A 7,395-nucleotide genomic window follows, 5' to 3' on the forward strand; every position below is an offset into this window, starting at 1 on the left:
AAGTCTGCAAAGTTGCTGATGTCACGTCCTTTCCCAAACTGAGACCAATCAGTGAGGAAGCCTTGGGGTTTATCAGGAAGGAAAGCCAGTTTGTAACTTTTGGAGAACACAGGGAACAGGGTGGGGGTGAAGGAAACCACTCCCGGCTGCACTGTTGTGTTCACTCTGCTGGGATCTGCTTGTTCTGGGGGGTGGGGGGGGCTTCTCATTGTTGACAAAGCCCCAGAACCCAAGAGCTGAGAAAGCTGGTTTCGCTGCAGCCCTGCTGAATTGCTTGCACAGCAACACGCCATCTGCACATGTGGTTTCAATTTTTCTGGGAGTTTCTTATGGGAAAATGTGTCTATATGTTACAAAAATGCTCCTTGGGAAAGAACTTCTATTTTCTTCCCTCTGACTACAGGAATTTCACTACATGTCCCTTCGCCCTCCCTCCACACATTATATTTTGACTTCTAAATAAATAATTAACAGTTGCTGCTGGAAAATGGATTGCCAGGTGGCCCCGGGTATGTGGAAGAAACCTGCTACTTTGTTAATTATAAAAAGCTTTACTCTGGGAAGTTTTCGCCTGTTCGCCTTTCCAGAACAGTGGGTTGCGGTACACTTGTCTTCTCAGGGGAACCCAGTTTCCCCCCACCCCCGGGTGCTGGTTCAGGCTGAGGCCATCCCTAGACTCGCACTGCGCCTCTTTTCTGGGTGGAAGGGGACCTTTGCTTGCAGTTAGGGGAGTCCCTGAGTTAGTGTCGAGCATGGTCTGTCTCTGAAGTGACTGCGGATTTTTTTTTTTTTTTAACGCCAAAGATGCAGCCTCACTATTTCAGATTTATGGGTCCTCGACTGGAACACATGGCAGCCATCGTTCACAGTTGGAGGCGTGGCCTCCATATTTCAAAATGCATTTCCGTGCACACGCACATATATGCATTTATCCCTTTACAATTTTTCACACGAATGCCATTGTATTACCATATCGCTCTCTGCCTGTGACACTTCTTCCGTCTTGGAGAACTTTCCATTTTAGCACGTATGGCTGTCCCTCTCTCCATTACGGTGCAGCATGCCATATGGCTCAAAACTACTTTACTGTTCCCCCATGATGGAGGCAGAATGTTACCATCTCTTCTGTTACTATATTACCACCGCGGTCCATAATTTTGTTTAAGTGGCTCTGTGCAGGGGTGCAAGGGTTTCTGGAGGAGAGATTCCTGAGTGGAAATGCTGGCTCGCGGGTGCACTCGTGCACATGCCATGATTGCTGCAGGAGCGAAGACACACACAGAAGTGAGTACAAGCCAAACGGGAGAAATCTGAATTCTGAAGATCAGTGACTTGTATCAGTGTCCGTGCACATCTCCATTGCAATTATCTCAATACAGATGGCGTTTTGAAAGAAAGAGGCTGTTCGTTCAAAACTGAGAGAGTGGCGCCTGAGTGGCTCGGTCGGTGGAGTGTCCGACTCTTGATCTCGGCTCAGGTCATGATCCCAGGGTCGTGGGATTAAACCCTGCCTCGGGCTCTGTGCTGAGCGTGGAGCCTGCTTGGGATTCTCCCTCCCTCCCTCTCATTCTCTCTCTCTCTCTGCCACTCTATCCCACTTGCATGCACTTTCTCCCTCTCTCTAAGAAAAAAAAAATGATAAAATTGACAGACATACTGCCAAATTGCCCTCCAGGTCTCTGCAGAATTAACTGAACGGGCCACAAGCAGATAAATTGTATGCTACTCCATCAGGAGAAGATTTGAAGAACTATCAAACTTGTCTTTGGCAGAGACTGAGAAATTTACTCCCAACGTAGACCGAATGATAAGGAGTTAAACAGAGAGGCACAATGGGGAACCTGGCTATTATCGCCATTCTTTGAGCAAAATCTTCATGGTACAGCTTCTTTATTTACTTTTAATTAAACTCCGAGAAGATAACATCTTCCCAGATTCAAATTTAAGTTTATTGTCCAACGTGACAATAAAGAGGATTTCCGAGTTGTTGCCTTAGTACCTGGGAGGGAATTAATCAGCTTTTAACCTTCTCACTAGATTTATAATGTTGGTCACCCCTCGTGAATATTGGAGAATGGGAACTGACTTTTTTTTTTTAACTGTTTAACAACACTTCCAGTCAGGAATTCAAAAACGATTACAAGAGAAAGTCATGCATTTATGGGGATTTGAGGACAAAGTTGAATGGCAAGCATATGAGCCGTGATTATAGGAGAACAGGTTGGCTTACGACAAGCCACAAGAGGAGAACAAGCTTACGGACTTCTAGTCGTCCCTGTGTGCGTGTGTGTGTGTGTGTGTGTGCGTGTGCACGCGTGTTCAGGAAACTTGGTCCAGGTTAGGTAAGAAAAAAGAATGATGTATGGCCTACAGCGGTAAGGCCACAGTCATTCCTTATCCAGTACAGTCTTAACACTAGCCAGGGCCTCTGCGGCCCCCTCACCTAGATGTCCACGGCTGACATCACTCATGGGTTCTGAGACTCTTTCCTCCCGAGGCCCTGGGGAGCCTGGAAAGTCCCCTCCAATCAGTCAAAGTCGGCCCGGGAGCAGAAACCTCTGGTCATTCCAGCCAGCAACCTCTCTAGCACAAGACCCTTAAAACCCAAAAGGTACACCTCCCCTCTGATAATTTGGAACGGTCTGTGTTTCCCGCAAAAAGCCTCGCCGTTTCTCTTGCTCTTGCATAACTGTCTGCATGCTGAGCTAGCTGGTGTTGCTACTTGAGACGGCAATCACTCGTCCCCACTCCATCTAGCAGTACAATAAGATTCAAACAAGGATGTGTCCTTTAAAAGCTGGCACAATGCAGTATTCTTGAGAAAACCAATCACACAAATCAAAGCCGAGAGTCGACATCCACAATGGGGCTGGATTCTTCAAAAATGCCAACGGCACGAAAGACCAGAGTGGGGGTGGGAAGGCTTTCTAGCTTAAAGGAGAAAAAAGTGACTTGGTGACTAAATACATGCATGATCTTTGATCAGATCGTGACTGCGGTGTGGCACGGGGGCAGGGACAAGACGTAAAAGGCATCAATGCCACCATCGCTGAAATTTAAATATGGACTGAGATCAGATCATCACAGTGCCTCGCCGGCAGGTCTCCTGCATGTGATTGCTGCCCCGAGGTTGCGCAGAAGAGCCTCTGTGTTCCTAGGAGATGCACGCTGAAGTGCTGGGGGCAGAGCCACGTGCAGCTTGACACAAAGGGAGAGATGTGTGCCCCTTTGTACACGTTTTACACCCAATGGAAGAAGCCAACGCAAGCTCTACAGTCAAAACCCAGGAGTATACGTAAAGACCACATTGCCCAATCTGTTCACAAGCCAGTGGCATTCCTCACGCGCCCAACAGCCACAAGTCCCAGAACCTTCGGCTGAGTGGAAACACTCTTCTTGTTGCACAATTATGTAAGCCCGTAAAACAAACAATAACCTGTCTTTGTTAAAATTTTTGACATTTTGGTCATCGTGGGCTTTTTTCCTTAACACTGGATCTTTTTTTTTTTTTAATATTGCACTAAAATATTTACTTTGGGGCGCCTGGGTGGCTCGGTCGGTTGAGCATCTGACTTCAGCTCAGGTCACGATCTCGCAGTTCGTGAGTTCAAGCCCCACATCGGGCTCGCTGCCGTCAGCCCGTCAGCGCAGAGCCCGCTTGGGATCCTCTGTCCCCTTCTCTCCACCCCTCCCCTGCTTGCGCTTTCCCAAAATTAAATAAATACTTTTTAAAAATATTTACTTTGATGATAGAGTTTCTTGGTGCCACCCCCTTAGATTTTTTGCCCCACTCACCTCCTGTAATCTTGGCCCTGGTGAACAATCATGATGTCCACAGTTTATTCACAAATGGCTCATCTAAAATTATTTGTATACGTATTAGTTATACGCAGCTTACATGCATATATATTCTACAGGTGTGTGTACACACATGCATACGTATATGTACATATACACACGTGTATGCATATACACAGAGATAAGCAAATGTGGCAAAACGCTAACGATTGGTGAACTGAGGTGAGGGGCACACAAATATTCGCTGTATTATTCTTGTAACTTTTCTGTAAGCTGGACAACTTCCAAAACAACAGTGGTGGGGGGGAAATTACTACATAAAAATTCAAAGCAGGCATACATTTTTTCACCGGTTCAACTCACGTTAAAATAGGACGCTGCAATTTTTAGCATGACCCATGTATTTGTCCAAGTATGGCTCTGCTGAAGGAAGGAGATTACTCCACGTGCAAATGTCCACGCGGGAGCAGTCCCTGGTGACCACATGTGATGGGGGAGCTCGGGAGATCCCCCAGTGCTGGGAGCACCCTTCCCTAACGAGCTGTGGTTATTCCACGATTCATCCCTCACCACGTTAAGGGCGCCAAATCGGCTCGGCAATGAGCATTGTTACTGAAAAAAGTTACCGTCTGTAAACCTCAGGTTTATGTGACATGGCAATATTACAGGTATTAGGGAGGAGAATTACTTTGGGAGAAATGGCTCCTTAATAAAAGGCAAACAAAAAACAGAGACGCTGAATGACATACCGAACCTTTTAAATAATTTAAGGGGTTTTGAACGAGTTGAGGCTTAAACTTCAAATAAAACAGGCAAGCTGACTTTTTTTGAAATAAGGCAGATGACGGATACCGTCAGATAAGTGACGAACGGGTAGACAGATGATAGACACAGGGTACACAGATCAGCATATTAGGTGTCTATATAGAGAAAGAGATGGTATATGGATCGCTGATATTGGGTGTTCATGCAGTTTTGAAAACAGTTTTCCCTTCAAGTGATTCATTGTGTCAAATTCAAATTATTTTAAACTCTTATTTTAAATAGTTTTCCTGGGGCGCCTGGGTGGCGCAGCTGGTTAAGTGTCCGACTTCAGCCAGGTCACGATCTCACGGTCTGAGAGTTCGAGCCCCGCGTCAGGCTCTGGGCTGATGGCTCAGAGCCTGGAGCCTGTTTCCGATTCTGTGTCTCCCTCTGTCTCTGCCCCTCCCCCGTTCATGCTCTGTCTCTCTTTGTCCCAAAAATAAATAAACATTGAAAAAATATTTTTTTTAAATAAAGAAAGAAAGAAATAGTTTTCCTAATCAGTAAATCCCACCTCTGAACACCTTCCAAGAAACACTGCAAACATTTAAAAAGATGTATTAAAAAAATAAACCAGCCTGCTTCCGATTCTGTGTCTCCCCATCTCTCTGCCCCTCCCGTTCATGCTCTGTCTCTCTCTGTCTCAAAAATAAATTAAAAAAAAAAAAACGTTAAAAAAAATAAAATAAAAAAATAAGCCAGTTCACACTAGCGTTGTTTGTAAGAGGAATCAGAAAAAATCTAAGTATTCCAACAATACGGACATAGCTGAAGAACAGGACACAACCCTTTAATAGGATAGGTTCGAAAGGTCTGAAACTTAGAAAATCATTACAGTATGGTTTTGGGGGAAAGTAGGCATCAGAAACACTTTTAAGACAGGATCACTACGTCAGACCAGGCAAAGGAAGTGAAACGAAACAAAAGAAACCTGATATACCACAAGAAGTCACTAAAACCTTAATAGTAAAAATTAACTAACCAATTTTAGACACCTACCTGAAAAATCCTTTTAAAATTCAGTCACCCTGACAGGGACCTCGCCTAATCACCTTATCTAAAGCAGTAGCTCTCACCACCACTCTTTACCCTAATCTGCTTTCTTTTTCTTATCACTTTCCTGACACGATCGTGTATGTGTGTGCCTTGCTTAGTCCCATGAAAGCACCCTGGGAGCAAGGACCCTGTCTATCTTTTCCACAGCCTTAGTGTCTGGGTAAAAATAAATGCTGGGTAAAAATGTGTTGAATGAATTAATTGAAAAGGCACCCTAGAGCACTTCAGATGTGATTGAGATTGTAAAGAATTACACCATTTGGGGAGTAAAACATCACACATCCTGTGAAAAATGGAATAACCTATAATAGCGTTAAGAACCTCCAGGGGCGCGTGGGTGGCTCAGTCAGTGGAGCGTCCGACTTCGGCTCAGGTCGTGATCTCGCAACTTGTGAGCTCGAGCCCCGCGTCGGGCTCTGTGCTGACAGCTCGGAGCCTGGAGCCTGCTTCCAATTCTGTGTCAACTTCTCTCTTTGCCCCTTCCCCACTTGTGCTCTGTTTCTATCAAAAATAAATAAAATATTTTTTTCAATTAAAAAAAACCCAAAACCTCCAAAAGCAAGCAATATAAACCAGATGATTCCATCTGATGGCCTAATTCTAACTTGATGGAATGTGGGACTCAACGGGAATTTAAAGACTATTTCATGTCCTATCTCTGTAGTCAGAAGTCATAAAACATTACAATTCCAAGACAAGGTCCAGGGATCTGGACCAGTTCGGCATCCACATCTTTCTGGAATCAGAAGAATCGGTCTGGTAAAGGGTCTCTCGGGACTCAGTTCAGAATTAAAGTGCTCCCCAGAACACAAAACACACCTACCAGAGCTGAGAGGTCCATACAAATGATTCATGAAATTCATGGTCTGCAGTTTCAGAAAGCAGATAGAACGGCAGGATTCTCAAGTCCCTGGGGCCTATAGATAGACTGAATATCCTAGGACATCGTGGGGTTTACCACGGAGCTCAGACATTCGACAAGATGCAAGCTGACCAAAAAATGAACTCAGGAGAACACTTTGAAGACAGAAAGCCTCCAACTCCTGAGTGTTCTATGATATATATTTTAACTCTGGAATGTCTACAATACGTATTTTAATTTACCAGTATTTTCTTGTCAAGTTTCTGACTTTGATGTTAGGCTTAGAAAAGACCTTCCTTTGCATATACGTTCATGAACATTTTATTCTGGAATTTATAAGCATTTGAAATTTTTTAACATTTTCAAAAAACCAAGATTTGTTCTTTGGAATGTGACGTTAAATAAGAATTTAAAAGAATGTAATATTTCTTCCTCAAATAGTTAACTTGTTTTTTTATATTTATTTATTTCTGAGAGACAGAGAGAGACACAGCGCAAGTGGGGGAGGAACAGAGAGAGAGGGAGACACAGAATCCGAAGCAGGTTCCAGGCTCTGAGCTGTCACCACAGAGCCTGACATGGGGCTCGAACTCAAGAACCGTGAGATCATGACCTGAGCCGAAGTCAAACGTTTAATTGCCTGAGCCACGCAGGCGCCCCCCTAATTAACTTATTTGATATTCCAAAGTTGTGAAAATCAGAAAAAGGTCTTGAACAGCACTAACAGAAACATGCCAGCCACACGTATCATTTAAAATCGTATGGCAGGGGCGCCTGGGTGGCGCAGTCGGTTAAGCGTCCGACTTCAGCCAGGTCACGATCTCGCGGTCCGTGAGTTCGAGCCCCGCGTCAGGCTCTGGGCTGATGGCTCGGAG

Source organism: Prionailurus bengalensis, chromosome X (assembly GCF_016509475.1).
Source record: "Prionailurus bengalensis isolate Pbe53 chromosome X, Fcat_Pben_1.1_paternal_pri, whole genome shotgun sequence".
Taxonomy (NCBI): domain Eukaryota; kingdom Metazoa; phylum Chordata; class Mammalia; order Carnivora; family Felidae; genus Prionailurus; species Prionailurus bengalensis.